Below are 17,766 nucleotides of genomic sequence, written 5' to 3'. Positions count from 1 at the left end.
AACATTTTTTCTAGGTAAGAAATAAACTCACTTAAAGGCACCTAGAACTTTGCTCTTGTTTGGTTTTTAAGGCAAAACAGCGTCTGTTCGCTCCCCTCCCCGGCAGCATCCAGCCCTCAGGCTGTACACAAATCTCGGCCACAGTACCAGCAGGTTCACATCTGGAGACCTCTGCACACTGTCTGCCAAGTCCAGACCGTGGATTAGAGTTCATTCGCTCAGGACTCATTTCTCAAGGAATGATGACTAAGTACCCACTCTGCGTCAGTCAGTGCTGTAGGGGTTTAAACGTTCCTGGTGAACGAGGCAGCCCTCGTCTGAGGAGTCTGTGTTCCCACCAGGAAGACAATCAGCATGAACACTCTGCTCTGCTAACCCTGACACACAGAGAAGGCAGGAATGTTAGGGCAGGGGAGGAATCGATGTGGAGGAAGTGGTCAGAGTCATCCTGTCAGGAGAAGGAGCTGGGCAAAGCAGAAGGAAGTGAGGAGGGTGAGCACTTCATTCAGGGTTTACTCACCGGTCCTCTGTCTGGCCTCTAAGAGCGTCCAACACCAGCCTTGCCCAAACCATTCACCTGTGTTTCCCAGCGTCAATCTTCCTATCAAACCAAACTACCCCATGTCCTTGGAACAGGCTGTAGCAACGTGAAACTTGGGTCTCTGCTCACCCTGTGCCAAGCATTGTGCTGAGCTGGGGGTGGGGGGGTGTACACAAAATTGAACAGAACTATACTTATCGGAGAACACATGTGAATTTACAATCACGATGGCGGGGTAAGTATGAAGTTCACCACAAAAATATGAGGGACAGCAGGACAGAGGACCCCCAGACACCCTAGACTGCCTGTGGGTAATAGAAAAGGAAAGTGAGCCAGGATGTGTTCACAAAGGAGAACAGGACCCGGAAGAGACTGATAAAGACGGGAAGGATGGACAGAGGGAACAGCGAGGCAGGTAAAGCTGCATATAACTGTATTGTCTTCAGGGTGCTGACAAGTACTTCTGTGTCCACAGAAGACAGGAGAGGGCAGAGCGGTCAGCAGCGCTGGAGACAGACGCAGAGCCTACCAAACGGGGAGTCCCTGTGGAGGTTAGGCCAGCGCAAATACAGACAGCAAGGAGCCAAATTTAAGTCACTTTTAAGTAGTTTTTTAAAATTGTTTTTATTTAGAATGATATATGCCTAGAATTTAAAAACATATGATTAAGTTCCATTCTATTACCCAATGGTAATCTTTGCTGCCGGTTTTTAAAATATCCTTCCAGAATTTTTCTTTATAAGCATTAGCATACAGATCTATCCTTAAACAGTCTTTCCCCCAAGTGAGACTGTACTATAAATACTCTTCTGCACCAAGCATTAAAAAATGAACCCCACAAAGAAAAGCCCAGGGACCAGATGGCTTCACTAATGAATTCTACCAAATGTTTAAAGAATTAGCACAAACTCTTCCAAAAAAATCAGAAGAGAGAGAATAATTCCCAACTCATTCTGTGAGGTTACTCTATACAGAATCGGGCAATGACGTCACAGGAAGAGAGAACTCTATAGACTCATAGGATTTAGTAATATGGACACAAAAGGCTTCACCAAAAATACTAGCAACCAAATCTAGCAGCCCATGGAGGCTTGAGTATCTGACCACATGAATACAGCCCAGAAGTGCAAAGACAGCTCACCGAAGAGAACCAAGCACTGGGACAGTCTGGTAACACCAGGGATGCACACGGTGACCTCAACAGAGGCAGAAATGCCCCAACAGAATCTAACATCCTCTCACGACAAAGACACTGACAAGAATTTAACACGCACCATCTGGGACCCCCAGCCAGCATCTCCCTGTCTCCTTCCCCTCCCCTTTCCTCTACTTCTCTCCTTAAAACTCAGTCTGAACCTCTTGGAGGCAGGGGCCAAGCTCAGGCTTCCCTCTGCAGTTCCGAAAGATACAGTGCTCCGTCCACACACTCCCAACACACGGGTGCTGGCATGTGACTTCTCAAGTTCTTTCTTCTTCTTATCTTCTATTTTATATTCTCTTCATCTGCCAGAGTCACCATAGCCTCTCCCACTAGATGAGCAATTCTGGCACGCAGCTCTGTCCGTTCAGAAGTGCCCACCTATCCCATCCCATGTCTGGCACATCACTACACTAACCCTCTTCCCACACCAGGACGTACAGGCTCTGCTGGGATCCCCAGAAAAAGCCCAATTCTAAAAGCAAGTGGAACCAGAAGATCTGGGGTTAGCTTAAAACAGGTCAAGGGCAGAGATCTGGTTCTTCCATTTCTTGGCCTCCCAAAGAAATAAATGGGCCACACCATTCCCTCTTCCTGAAGTCCTTGTACCCCTCTGTGTTTCTATAGCAACGCTCTCTGTGAAATGCCAGGCCTTTCAAACAGGCTCCTCATTCAGCTTCATAACATCCCCATAAAGTATGGGTAAAGCAGGAATTCTCCGCCTGTGTGCAGCTTACAAAAGCTCAGGAGAAGGACACCACCCATAAAGGCCACGTGGCAAGGAGCAGTGTATTATGCCAGGCCCAGGGCCTCTTCACAGTTTCTGCTGTGCAGGACCGGGTGGTAATTCCATGACTACAAGGCAGAATGAGGTTGACATGGGGGATGGATTCACTGGTAAATGAGAAAATTGAGCTCCTGGTATACCATATAAAGTAGCTAAGAATAATGGGGGGGGGGGGGACCCACTGGTCCATGCACCAGGACCTAAAGCTCACCTTTTCTTTTCCTTTTCTGTTTTTTTTTTCTTTCCTAAAGCCTTTACTAAATTGCCCACCCACCTTAAGTGACAAGTAATAAAGACTTTAAAAAGAAAAGAAAAAACCAAAAACCTTTCTCTCTTTACTCCTTATTGTCTGTCTCCTGGGTTGGTCACATGGGAGGTGTTTCCTATTGTATACAGAAAGTACTCAATAAATGCTGTCTGTGTGTCAATGAACAGTCTGTTATCTGAGGCGAGAGAAGAGGGAAAAAAAGACATGGAGAAGATGGAGTCCTTACATGTTAGTTGAAAAACTAGCCAGGGTTCTAGCGATGAACCAGAAAACTGAGGGTTACCCCCACCATGTATGAAGTCTTTTCTCTACTTGGAAAATAAGAGTCATCTTGGGTACACCCAACTCCTGAAACAGATGCACATCCTCTACACTTTCATTGGCGAGTTGTTCTATAATTTGCTCTATCATTAAAATAATTAGATTTACTGATAATTTGCACAGAGTGTTTCTTAAACACGCCTTCTGGATAAAGCAGGAGGGCGTCCGAACCAACGCAGCTAAAGCTCAGGAATTTCCCAGTGAACACTGGTGCTGCAGACTCCTCTGTGTATGCATGGGTGGGAAGCACTGTGGGCTGCGGCCTCTCAACAGCTGCCTGGCCCTGAGGTGCACAGAAACCGCGGGTAACAAGCAAACAAACAGGAGAGGCCATCTCCTGCAGAGCCTGTGGACACACGGACCTCGTACAGGTTTCACACAGCCAACTATTTGGGAATAGACAAGCCGTACTTAGCCAGGGGGCCACACAAGCCAGATGGCAGCCCTGATCTGGCCAATGAAGACCAGACTGGCTGCACTGGAATTATCTGAGAACTTTTTTTAAAACAGAGCTTGCTAACTCTCCCCTCCAGAGGTGGTTGAATGAGTCTTCACAAGAGTCCAGAGAACCTGTCCGGCCAGGGAGCAAGCAGATCTTGTCTCAGCTCACGTCCTGCAACATCTGGGGCCGTCTTCCGCTTCCCTCCCTAGCTGTGTGGTCAGATGAGCCACGGCTTCTCCCAGGATTCACTTTCCACATTTAGAAAGTGGACAAGAAGCCTGTTGGTTGGACGTGGCCAGTCCTTTCTAGCCTTGTTATCGATGATGCTGCAGTTTAGACATTTCACAAGACATCCATGATGAAGTGCAAAAAGCGGCAAGCCACACTTCCGAGGAGGAAACCCACTACACCTATTCCCCGACACGGCCTCTGGCAGAACTCTGGGGAGGTATTTCACCCTCTCACAGTTAGTCTCTCCAGACCAGGGATGAGTGGCAGGGGCAGCCTCTGGTGGCAGAGCGCGACACACCGGCCTGCACTGTGCTACCTACTTTTACACTCTGCTCTTCAGAGTGCAGCGGGTATTGGAGGGGTGCGGAACGGCACCGTGGTTTGGGTGGGAGACACTCCTTGCTGACTGAAGGCCTGGTCCCCGGTGCCAGCGGTGATCAGAGGTGTGGCTTTTAGGACGAGACTGGATCGTGAGGGCTCTGACCCAGTGCCTGGGTGAATCGAATCCACTGTTACAGCTATAACCCCACAGCCCTGCTGGGGGGTGGTGGAACTGGGAAGCAGGGCAGAGCTGGAGTGGACCGATGAGAGGGGACGCCCTGGACGGGTCTAACTGCTCCTGGCCCCATCCCGCCGCTCCTCGGTGCTGTGAGGTGAGCAGCTTTCCTCCCTGCCCCCTCCCTCAGGACGCTGTTTCACCGTAGGCTTGGAAACTGGAGACAGCTGACCGTGGATTAGACCCACCGAAAGCGTCATTCTGACTCTTCAATTGATATTCTCAAGTATTTACCACAGTGACGGGACGATGAGGAACATAAACAGGCATGACTCAAAATTCACTGACAAAAATTACATAGTTGAATTGTTTTTTGTTTTTGTTTTTTGAGACAGGGTCTCACTATGTAGCCCTGGCTGTCCTGGATCTCACTCTGTAGACCAGGGTGGTCTCGAACTCACAGAGATCCACCTGCCTCTGCCTCCCGAGTGCTGGGATTAAAAGCGTGGGCCACTGCACCCGGCCCCATAGTTGAACATGTAAAGCATCTACGTGGCTCTTGAACCTCTATCATCACTGCCAAATGGTAAGATCCAGAAAAGATGATGCATCCCTAGTTCAACAGGGCTCCAGCACCAGACCCTTCACAACCCGGCGGGGGAGGGAGCAGGCGCTCAAGCATCTTTATGAGAATACTTCTTAAGCAACAATCACTTGGTGCCCATAAAGTCCAAGGCTATTTTACCCAATCTGTCTTAAATTAGATCTTTGTGAAGTAAATGAGTTAAAAGGAAATTGAAATTGGACTGTGGTTTACTGCCCAAGGGGAAATATCCGTTTATAACAACAGCCGGCAAATGCATCTGAGCACAAAGCCCATTAGGAACGGTGGAACAGCTCTTAACAAATTATGGCACCGAGTATTAATAAATGTGTCGTGTTGGCATAAACGAGCCTTCTAAAAAGCACAGGCTTTTCATTTCTAATTAGCAATGTGGGGTTTGGAGCATGTGACTTAGGAGTGAGGCCGCAGTTAACTCAGGATGCAGTGCCTTTTCTTCAGGACCCACAACTAGGGAGAGAGTCACTGTGCACAACCAGGTACGAGCACATTCGTATACACACCAAACAAACGACAGCACAGAACACACACACACACGCAACGCACACAGCTTCACAGAACTGCGGTTCGTATACACACCAAACAAACGACAGCACAGAACACACACACGCAACGCACACAGCTTCACAGAACCGCGGGATGGCCCACTCGTTAGCATGCTCTCAGCCCTACACTCCAAACTGTAACAGTTTCTAAGTCATATCAAAGGTATAAAGGAAAACAACAAAAGGTGGATAGTTTTTAAAAAGACGCCCTGTGGACAAGTTGGAGAGAGCAACACAGAACAGAAAATGTCTTCAGGAATTAGTCATTCGATGGCCCCTGGTCAACCGCGTGACACACGGCTCAGGAGGGTGACTCCCCGCTCAGTCATACTCTCTGCCTCCTGAGCAGGCTGTCATCTCCAGACACAGGTAACTAGCAAGCGCCTGATGCCTCCGGGCCCTACAGACCTACCTAGCCTACAAGAAGGTAGTTGGGAACGAAGATCCTTCCAGTCTCTGCCTCCAACTGCAGCTGGTACTCACTGTCTCCAGACCCTGGACCTGAGGTCCTAAATGCCTTGATCTTTAGAACTGCCTGATCTTTCCTCTGGGCTGGCTTCTACAGCCACAGCTCTTCCTGCCTAAATCTGTTACATAGACTGTGTTCTCTCAGTCCTGATGTGACAGTCTTTGCCGTCAACCTCACTGGGTTTAGAATCCCAGAAATATTTAACTGAGGACAGAAGGCCTGTTCTAAATGAGGATGGCACTAGAACAGGCTGGAGGCCTCAACTCTGAATGCCTCCAGGGAGTTTCCCCCTGGTCAGTCTTGAAGGTGTGCAGAGGTTTGCTGCAGCTGTATTCCACAGGCTGCACAGCAAGCAGGCTGTACAACCTGGCAGGACTGTCCAGATGGTAGTGGTTTTGTGGGTACGAAGGATGCAACAGTGGGGGTCATCACTGAGGCCAGGCAAAGTGTGCAGGTTTGAACTCCCTGCCAGAAGGCCCTGAGGGGTCACTGCATGAAGTTGAGAAGGTAAAACCTAAGTTGTGAGGAAAACCTCAAAATGAAGGAATCTACTTAGAAACTTTGCCCGCGCCCCCCCAAGCTATATGTGCTGAAGGTACAGTACAGGAGAGGTCCAAGGCCACTGGCACCCAGAGGATGCTGAACAGGGAGCTGCAGGCTTGGTGGCTTGGTGAGCTTTGGTCCAGTCTTTCTGTTATACAGCCACCCCTCCATCCCTGAACAGGCAGTGCTAATCTTCTGCCAGTGGACAATCTGTTTCACTTAATAGAAGCTCACAGTTAAGAGCTTGTCTTGAGTCTCAGCTGAGACTTTAGACCTTTGAACAATATTGGAACTGCTAAAGACTATGGAGACATATAGACAGGGAATAAATACATTGTACATTATGAGATGAGGTAGAATATTATTATTTTGATTAAACTTATGTCTAGGCATTAAATTGACAGTGGATGAAGTCGTGACGGTTAATTTTCACTGTCAATTTGACTGGACTTAGAGTCATCACAGAAACACATTGTTGGGTATGTTTATAAGGATGTTTGCACCACGGGTTCCCGGAAGGAAGACCCACCATGAATATGGGGGCTCACTCCACAGTCTGGGGCTCTGGACTGGATCAAAAGGAGGTGGTGAGCTGAGCACAGCATTGTCTGTCTGTGCTTCATGCTTAGAGATCAAAGTGACCAGCTGCCTGCAGGGCAGACTGAGCTCTTCCGGAACTGTGAGGCAGTGTAGACCCTTTTCCTCCCTTACTTTTCGTTGGGTGCTGGGTCACAGCAATAGAAAGGAACCAGTACACCTGCTGACCTCTTCTGGACCAGATCTCACTAGTTATTAGGAGGTTGGCACTCTTTTCTGAGTAACTGTGCGTACGGTCAATTCAGCAATAGAGCAGGTGACAGACGCCTTTCAAAGAGGTCACTGTGTTTGCTGAGTGGTCGGGAGGCTAAAGCGGGAGAGCTTTGAGTGTGAGATCAGCCTGGGATCCTAACAAGACTCTGACTGAAGCCGCCGCCGCCGCCGCCGCCACCACCGCCACCACCACCACCAACAACAACAACCACCACCAACAACCACCACAACCCTCATTTGGGGAAAAGAAAATATCAGGCAGAACCTAACAGGCTGGGAAGCTGTTAAACAAGCAAGTGAGCCGCCAGAGTCAGAATTGCTAGCCTGACGCGCTAATGCCACCAGGGACAGCAGGGCTCCTGGGGACACACCTGCTGGCTCAGGTGAAATGACTACACAGCTTTACGTTCCAGAGAGGCACCAACAAACCACGCAGGACTGTATTTCCAGAATTCCAGGGTACTGACCCAGCTAAAGCAGGACGAGAGGACTCAGGCAAAACTCTCCTGCTTGCTATGGGAACAGCTCTGGCACTCTCAGTCTGTGGCCCACTACACGGGGGCTGAGCAAGGGAGACCTCTAAACTCTGCGTTTAAAAACAACAAAAACAAAATCCTTGTGGTGGGGCTGGAGAGGCGGCCCGGCTCTTCAGAGCACTGCCGTTCTTCCAGAGGACCCAGGTTTGATTTCCGGCACCCACACAGGGGCTCACCAGCTAACTCCAGTCCCTCCAGGGGAACTGCGTACTTGTGGTGCATAGACACACACGTACACCAAACACCCACACGCAAGTTACTGACAATTTTACCTATGAGTCCTCTTGAAGAAATAAGCACATTGGTGTTTATTAATCACTTACTATGTGGCAGCAGGCACCCTACCACGCTTTCCATACCTGTCTCATGGCAGCCAGTCTGAGGCAGGTACCCGTCTGTAGAAGACAGCCTTGACAAGGGTACAGTAACTTGCTCAAGACACAACAACAATAAGTTGTGAAACACAGGACTGCGATGTGATGGTCCAATTCTGCACTTATAATTTACGTGCTATACTGCAGTGAAAGAAAGCTTTAAAAGTTAACAAAAGCCTTTAATCCCAGCACTGGCAAGTGGATCTCTGAGTTCAAGGCCAGCCTGGTCTATATCGCACACCCCAGACCAGCCGGGGATCATAGAGAGACCCTGTCTCAAAAACACAACAGACCCGACGACAGCAATCCCGAGGACCTGCCTAAGCTACGGTCCCAGAGTGAGGGGCAGGAATAGCACGGGAGCTTCCTGGACCCAGATTCGCTGGCTCCAGGCAGCGACATGTCAGGTCATCTATCTGGTCCACCCCTTACACCAGTGAAGGAACCCTGTCTAATTAATCCCTTGAACGCTCACAAGCACAGGTGCCTATGGTTCTCTCGGGCTGGCTGGAGGAACTCAATGTGAATGCCACGTATGTCCTACCCACATCCTGGTCACTGGAAGCCACCCGACAGAAGAGGAGCACCGTGTGCCTGTGTCATGGCTGAGCCGGCCAGCATGACACCGCTGCCCAGGGCGAGGCAAGCCTGACCCTCCTCCACGGACACTCTTCCCGACTTCCTTCAATGGGGATTTCTCCTCTTGAGGTATAAGGATTGCAGATGTTCAAGAACACAGCCATCTGTAAGGCACGTTCTGTAAAGAATAATCACAATCTGATGGTTCTCAGCTTCCTCTTGCAGGAGCCGCGGAGGAGACTGACTGAGTCCGTGGCTGCACAGATAGGGATTCCAGGCCGGCCCTGTTGCTTGTCCGCTGTCAGAATCCCGGACACTGACTTCAGGTTGTGAAGGCTGTTTATTATCCTTATTAATGAAATGGGAGTGACAGCTGACAGTGCTTACTTTAGCACGCCATGAAGATTAAACAAGAGGACTGAAAGTCCCTGACACCACTGCCGGCACAGAGACAGCACTCACGGTGTCCCGTCCCCCCAATCCCCCTCGCCGCCCTCCCCCCCCCCCCCCCCTGCTGCTGCTTTTATGGCTCCAACACAGGGGTAGCTGTTTGCAGCTCTACGGGTACCATCCATGGCACAGACAATCTACACGTGGGCTCAGGGCACTAGAACACTGTGGACAAGCTAGACCCGGGGTACAGAGGCCCCCGGGGGCCCCCAAAAGGCTGCGCTGGCTCAAATGGTGTCCAAGGTATTTCAGACCCAGGGGAAATGGAAAGGGGAGAAGACAAGACCTCCTGAGAACACGGTCTATGCTCCAGTCACAACTAAATGCACTATTTTAAACAACTCAGCCTTTTGATTGTGTCTCTCAGCCTCAGTACAGCTTCTCATAGCTAACTGCTCCCACCTCTTCTCTCTCTCTCTCTCTCTGTTCTTTTTTCTTTTGTTTCCTTCCTGTGCTAAGGACTGAGCAAAGAGCCTCACACATGCTAGCCAAGTCAGTGCTTTATTACTGAGTTACATCCTGGCCCTTTTTACTCTTGTTTGTTTGTTTGTTTGTTTATTTTTGACATAAGGCTTTTCAGGTTGCCTAGGCTACCGTTGTACTCTATAGTCTACACAGGCTCTGGACTTTTCATTTCTCTTCCCTCAGTCTCACGAATAGTTTGGATAATTGGTCTGTATCATCTGTCTTAGTTAGGGTTTCTATTGCTGTGAAGACACACCATGACCATGGCAACTCTTCTAAAGGAAAACATTTGATTGGGGCCCCACCTCTTCTCTTACAGGTGACTGATTAAAAACTATTTTATGATACTTAAGAGATCCAGCTCACATACCACTTCCTCTCTCTGAACGGAGCCCCATTCAACCCCTCAAAACAGAATTATTCTGCTCCAGCCCATCCTCACAACACGCCCTTCGCTTCCACTAGAGCAGGGAGCTTGGAAAACTGTCGTCAGAATTTATGCGTCAGCATCACTGGACACGGCATTCCGCGAGGGTGGAGTCTGTCTTCCATCACCATGATTTTCTCAGCTCAGCAAGCAGAGGACATACTATGGGGTCCATCCGGCATAAGGTTGACAGGTTATATATACCTGTTTATTGGATGTAAGACTGAATCTCTCAGACATGAAGGAATTATACAATGGAAATCAAATAACGTATAGCTATCTCTATCCAGCCTTTTGTTAGATGCTCAATGATCTGAGTACCTTTCTGACGTTTGGCTCACGCACCTCTAAAACTTCATTAATTTTACCTTCTGAAAAGTCTTTTCACCCTTTCCAATGCCTCAGATACCACGGTAAAGGTATGGCACGAAAAAATGACCAAAAAAGCCAATACATTATGTTTCTAAGGCAAAATGACAGGAAATGTCTGCAGATGACAGCAGAAACCTAAACAAAACACCCTTCTGTAGCAGACACCTGAGGGGGCAGAGACCACACTTTCTCCTGGGCACACTAAGTTCCGGACTCTAGAATGGAAACCTGGCTCTTCCACGTACTAGTGGAGTGAGCAAGTAAATTACTTGAAAACAAAGGTTAATGTTTTGAAGCTAGATTTTCTTTTCTTTAAAAACATGCACCAGGGGCTAGAGAGATGGCTTGATGATTCAGAGTACTTGCTGCTCTTCTGGAGGGCCTGGTTCAGTTCCCAGCACCCACATGGCACTCGCAACTGTCTCCAACTCCAGTTATAGGAGATCTGATGTCCTCTTCTGGTCTCTGCGAGCATCAGACACACACATGATGCACAGACATATATGCAGGAAAATACTCATTCACATAAAAACAATTAAAAGGAAAAAATGCATAATGCCAACATTCCTTTAATATTGGTAACCCTCAGATGTTACAGGAACTTGGGTATCTGAAATATTGGTGGTGCTATCAAAGAGGCTTGAGGGGGGAATGGCCCCATTTTCAACATGCTGGGTCACTTCTGAGGAACCCACAGGACTGGCTGGGATGGGGCTGAGTTGTAAGGAAGCAACCCAGGCTGAAGGTGTGAAATCAGAGACAGGCTGAGGTCACCCAGCATGAGTGCCGAGTGAAAACACAGCCCAAGGCCAGGGCCCTGGAGAAGAGCAGGACGGAAGGGCAAGGTGGGAGGAAAAGAGAAAGAGGTGGAAAGAACCCCGAGATACACGAGAGCTCAGGGGAAAGAGGTCAAGAGCGGCAGCTCATCACTGACGCAGCTGGGAGTCCAGTGAGCTAAGACCCTAAAAATCTCCACCCAGCCTTGTCTGAGCTTCAGGCTGTCATGAGAACGCTGAGGCTACAGGGAAGGAGGAGGTCAAGGCTCTGCTGTAATTCTTGATGGCGTGAGCAGTGATTAGACCAGCAGGGGAGATGAGACTCAGGAGACGGAGGAGGCATGGCCTCTGTTCACAGACAGGGCAAGCGGCACCAGGGAGGGAAGGATAAGGGATATAAAAGAGAAGGACAGCCGGTAGCCTCGGTCACGACAGTCCCGGGGCAGCAGAGGGCCCGGTCTTGACAGCCGATGGACAACCATCCTCTAACCGGAGGAGCTTTTGGTTCAGACGTTATTCCACAGACCAAAGTTTGCGGCCTCAGCAGAGCATGTAAAGCATGTGCCTTCAGAGCTTGACTCAGAAACCCTAGGGCAGAACTAGAGCCAGCAAAGATGGCGTGTGTCAACCAGGTTGTGTGTCAAGAACTGCTTACGGCTTCTCTGTGACTTCAGACACAGTAAGTAAGAGGAACCTCTGTCGAGACGACAGCCTCACTCTCCTTGATTAGGACAGGGCTAAAATGAAGTTAACTGTTTCAGAAAATCATCAGTATGATCACCAAGACACCCTCCATCGTTTAAATGGAAATTCCCACTAAAGAAATCAAAGGTCAACTTTTATTACAGTAAAGATTGTATAACTTTAAACTGGGGAAGGCAGACAACTAGCTCCTAAAATGACCCAGCAGACATCACGGCTAAGGCAAACCCATCTTAGAATGCAGATCAACACTGGCCCATACAACTTAGTGCTTTCAAGGCACTTGGCAAGTAGAGGCTCTTCTCTGGACGGGGTGACAGGTTATTAGGCATCCCCATAGCTCAGGTTGATGCTGAGTTCTGTGTGTAGAAACAGGCAACTGGCAAACTCTGTATTAACTCCTGAACTCATCAATTCTCCGTAGTTTTCATTTCCACTGTCAGTCAGACCCCCGCTACTTCACGGCCGGTCCCTCTGGTCCAGTCTCTTTCCTTTGGTGCATCACGCACATGATGGCCACATCTGCTGTCCTCACATACCCTGACTCCCATCCAGCCCCTCAGGAGCTCTCCATCATTTGTCAAGGGAAGACCTGGTCCCGTTTCTCCCGTCCAGCCTTCTTCCTCACTGCAGCTAGATCTCTCCCTACTTCCCACGTACACTGGACAAACTGCTTTCCTTACCGCGCCTCTGTCCCCACGTCTGTATTCCCGCTGTGTTCTCCTTCCTTCAGCGTTCGGGGTCACAAAGCCTAACTCAAGCACGGCTCTTGCTATGGAATTACCATGGACCCTTGCTCAAAGGGACACTGCACTATACGCTGCTCCATTACACGCTGTTTTAGGGTAAAGAACGGACTTTATTCAATCTGTTTCCCCAAGAGAACTTACTCAAGAAGTATTTTCTGGATTAAAGTATCACATTTTATATGTGGCTACCCACACTGGCATATATTCCACACCGGTTTCTCTTTTTTTCATAGTCACTTAATAGAGGAAGGCTAATAACAGACAAAATACCAATGAGGCTGGGCAAGGCTGAGGGTCCGTCAGACCAGTAAATCAACAAGACACTAAAGCACTGTAGAGAGGGTTACTGATGACCTTTACAAAACCCTTCCCAATTCTAAGGCTCTGTAAGTGGTTCCACAGTGATCCAGCCTCTACCAACATCTATAAGTCATCAAGACATCTCTTTTTTATCGCCTCCTAAGCTCCCAAACAAACCCATTTTTGGGGGGAAAGGAAGAAATGAGATACTAACTAGCCTTTCCTACCCAAAAAGTTCAGTTCACTTTGAAAGTTAAAATTTTTTATTTAAAAATCCTGTTGGCATCACTCAGAAAGCACATGATGTTTCCACGTGTACCTTCTCCTACAATGCAGCCACTCACTCAACAAATCCTGACTGGACACTTGCTCGAGAGCAGGCCTTGCTTTAGCTGAAGACAGAAGACACTGAACCAACAAATGTCCTACAGACTAGGTGCTGGGTGCTAGGAAGAAGAGTAAAACAGGATTAGAGGACGCCACCGTGTGAGACCGGGCGGTCAAGTCACGCTCTCTACAGACACCGAAATATGTGGGACAGTAGTTCTTAGTGCAGACTAGAGAAAGCACAGGCCCTGCGTGGTGAGTGACCTGGTCAAGACTGCCTGGAACTAGGTGGGGACAGGATCAGAAACAAGACTTCAACTCTTAGTCAACTGCTAAAGCTGTAAGGGAGAAGGGTGACTTAGGGAGGCTCAAGTTCCTTCTCTCCCTAACTCCACGCTGGATAGTCAGTGAAAGCCCAGTGCCCGCCCGCCCACCCGCCCGCCCGCCGCCGCCGGCATCCAGCTCTGAGAGTGCCCCACCTCTCACCGTCTCACAAGCATTCCCTCAGCTGATTTGCTGCATAAAAACCTGAAATCCCACTCAACTTCCCTACACTATTAGGGGAAAAACTTTAATGACAAAAGGAACCGAAGCTTTAACATACAGTTTTAATTTTAAATGTCTATGCTGACTGTGATAGGACACCAGTCATACCTGATGGACACAAATATTCCCTTAATAGCCTGGCTCTGCAGACAGAGTTGGAAAGGAGTACCTGCCAGCAACATGGAAATGTGTGTGCATGCATGAGAGAGAGAGAGAGAGAGAGAGAGAGAGAGAGAGAGAGAGAGAGAGAGAGAGAGAGAGAGAGATTGATTGAGATTTCAGGGGTCGATGGTTCCATCATTAGTAAGGCAAAGAGAAACAGAGGTCCCCTCCACACCTACACTGAATGAACACCATGGTGGGCTCACACTCAAGACTGGCTGCACTGTAGGAATTCAGAAGGGACAGGACTCAGTTCTGGTGTAGAAGCAGCAAGTTATGTCCCAGGAAGGAGCAGCCTCTGGGCTGGGCCTGGGTGAGTGGGTAGAACTCCCAAAGCTGAAGTTCAAGGAAGAGTACATCCAAGAGGAGGAGGGAGAGCAGAGTGGGAACCCCAAGGGAGCAGAGAGCACTTTACACCTTACTCCACACAGCAAAGGCGTGACAGGGTGCGGAGACATGGACGACGCCCACTCTGCCACACCTGTGTATAGACGGGGAAACCACGTTCCGGGCATTTTATTTGGCCAAGGGCAAATCAAAGACAGAACTGGAAAGAACCCAAGGCTCTCCATCCCTTCCCGGGTGGGTGTTCTCTGCACTATGCCATTCTGGCAGGCAGGGGGGTGAGGGGGAGACGATCTTCCTTCAGAAAGTAACAGAAGGTGGAGAGGCCAACTTGTGGTGACATATTGTGTACCTTAACAAACCTGCCTGAGGATCAGAGGACAGAGCCAGCCACCAGGTCCGACATAGAGGTCAGGCAGTGGTGGCACACACCTTTAATCCCAGGAAGTAATATGGCAGGGCAGAGAAAGGTATATAAGGTGTGAGGAAACAAGAACTCACTCTCTTCAGACTGAGGATTTCTTAGAGGTAGGAACTAGTGGCTGGCTGCTCTGCTTCTCTGATCTTTCACCCTGATATGTGGCTCTGGATGTTTTTTTGTTTTTGTTTTTATTAAATGACCATTAAGATTTGAACAACATCTAAACACCTCAGAGCTCAGGTCCAGGTGAGCAATGGAGATACTCAAACAAGAAAGGAGTTTGCTCTGCATTCCATACATCTGTCTGTCCGCATCAGGACAACAAGTCAACTGAGGCTAAGGGTAGGATGATAAAACATTTCAAAGGCAAAAAGCTGGAAATATGTTGTAATGAACAGAATTAAAGGGAGGAGCTTTGATGCAAGTTCCACCTCTAATAGTAGTTCTGGCTTTAAAAGTTATCTCTATATTTGTGCATTTGTGTGTGTGTGCGTGCATGCACGTACCTGTGTGCACCTCATGCGTGGAAATCCAAGAACAACCCACGGGAGTCAGTTCTTTGGTAAGTACCCTTACCCACCAAGCCATCCTGCAAGTCTGGTTCTGGCTTTCGACAAAGTATCAATACCATAAAATAAATAATGTAAGGAAGCCGAATTAAGCAATGCCAAAGGCCTCCACACTTTAATTTCCTGTGACTTTAAGTGTACCTCACTGTGTAGAAAGACTAATACACAGGTGCTGAAGAGAGCTGAGCTTTGAGAGGCATGCGACTTTTAAGAACAACAGGAATGCACCATAGTACTCAAAGACACATCAAGCCTGTAATGGGAACTTTTGTTTCTCCGGATTCCTTATAATAGGGCAGTCTATTAGACACAGAGGCGTGTCAATCATCAGGCCTAAGGAATGAGAAAGGGGTGGGACTCATGTAGAAGGGCCTCCAACTCAACCCATAGACTCCCCTACCGCCTACTTAAGACAGTTACTAGAAACACGGACAAGGTCACCTAAAACTCAGCAGATCACTGTCAAGCAGCAGACGGCACTTTCTGTAGTGAAGACACCGGAAGCAGTAAAGGAAAAGCTATTGATTTGATTCTCTGAAAGAAAAAATCGGAGGAAGGGAAACGAAGTGGGAACTGGCGTTGGTAAAACTCAAGACCCCACAGCACAGCATGCAGCACACAGCAGTGCCAGCCCTCAGGAGGGCAGCCTGAGCCCCGCCTCAAGAAGCCTCAACAACATCAACACCAAAACAAAGAAGATCCCACAAAAGGCAGAGGAAACACAGGTGACAGAAGGCAAGGACAAGCGGCTGAGGCCGGGTTCCTCACACACACACACACACACACACACACACACACACACACACACACACACGTCTGTACGGCTCGCACAGGAATGGAGAGACCACAGAAGACGCGGCCATCAGTGAGCAACACTACAGTGGGAGATGGTATAAAAGGCAGAGTTTTATCAAATACCTCTGAATTTTTGGTCATGTAAACACATGACCTATTTTTAAAATGAGATAAGTCAAGATATGTATCTGCTCCTTAAATGTACTTATTTGTATCAAATAACTGAAAAATAAGACGGCCAAAGGAAGGACCAAGTGTGGAGAGCAAGGGACGGGAGCATGGGTGAAGCAGAGTGCGGATGGCATGATGCACAGCTTTCAGGGTCCCGGGTTTCCTGAAGCACAAGGTACACAAGGGGAGAAACCAGAACTTCTAAAAGAAAGCCTGTTTTCTGTTACCCATGAAAGAAGGAAACGAGAAACAAGTCCCCTGTGGTCCCCTTGACGACAGATCAATTAGAGACCAAGGCTTAGCCGGGTGGTGGTGGCACACGCCTTTAATCTCAGCACTCGGGAGGTAGAGCCAGGCGGATCTCTGTGAGTTCGAGGCCAGCCTGGGCTACAGAGTGAGTTCCAGGAAAGGCACCAAAGCTGCACAGAGAAACCCTGTCTTGAAAAACCCCAAAAGAGAGAGAGAGAGAGAGAGAGACAGAGACAGAGACAGAGACAGAGACAGAGACAGAGACAGAGACACCAAGGCTTAAGGACAAGACAGTCATTTACCAGAGGAAAGAGAGTCTATCGTCTGAGAATTATTTGAGACAATTCCTGAGAAACAAACAGAAAGGACGACCTCTCAAAGTCACTTCCTCCCCTGGGAGCTTTAGATTTGTGGGGTTACACAATTACCAGTATGCTTCCCTGTAGGGGAAGTTGACTGAAGCCATGCAAGGCCTAGGTTAGTAAGAAGGACTAGGACCTCAGTGAGGACTGCAATAAGCATGTTATCTGTAATCCAATGAAAAGTCCCTCATGAGAAGTGCAATGGCCATGGGCGGAGCCAAGTCAGCGGAGTGCATGCCTGCCGTCCTCAGAGCCCTGGGTTCAAGTGCCAACACCGCATGACACGTGTAGTGGTGTGGCCTGTAACCCCAGAACTCAGGAGCTGGGGTCGGGAAGATTAGGAGTTCATGTGGTTACATGGAGAGTTGGAGGCCAGATTGGGCTAAAACCCTGTCTCAAGTAGGTAGGTAGGTGGGTGGGTGGGTAGATGGATGGATGGATGGATGGATGGATGGATGGATGGATGGATGGATAGATGTAGACAGACAGATAGATAGATAGATAGATAGACAGACGGATGGATGATAGATAAAAATTAATGTACAACAAAGATGTCTGAATGGCTAGCAATGCTTTCTTGACATAATTTGTTTGCTTTATAGTAGCCATTAGCCATATGGCTACAATGGCTCGCTCTCTCTCTCTCTCTCTCTCTCTCTCTCTCTCTCTATATATATATATATATATATATATATATATATATATATATATATATATGTTTTATAGACTTCTCTTAATGGTAACATTTAAAGAAAATTAAAGACCACCCAAAATAAAATTAAAGTTATTCTTCTCAGGAAATATTTGCCCATATGA

At 48.3% G+C, this 17,766-nt stretch overlaps 1 protein-coding gene across 4 annotated transcripts in view; it reads right to left on the bottom strand.

The window, feature by feature from the left end:
• Scn8a (sodium voltage-gated channel alpha subunit 8) overlaps window positions 1-17,766 on the bottom strand; it is a 182,578-nt gene that overhangs the window by 100,037 nt on the left and 64,775 nt on the right. The gene's annotated exons all lie outside the window — the stretch shown is intronic.

Source organism: Peromyscus maniculatus, chromosome 20 (genome assembly GCF_049852395.1).
Source record: "Peromyscus maniculatus bairdii isolate BWxNUB_F1_BW_parent chromosome 20, HU_Pman_BW_mat_3.1, whole genome shotgun sequence".
Classification (NCBI taxonomy): domain Eukaryota; kingdom Metazoa; phylum Chordata; class Mammalia; order Rodentia; family Cricetidae; genus Peromyscus; species Peromyscus maniculatus.
Note: the sequence above shows the minus strand (reverse complement) of the source record. Positions and strands in the feature narration are given on the sequence as shown.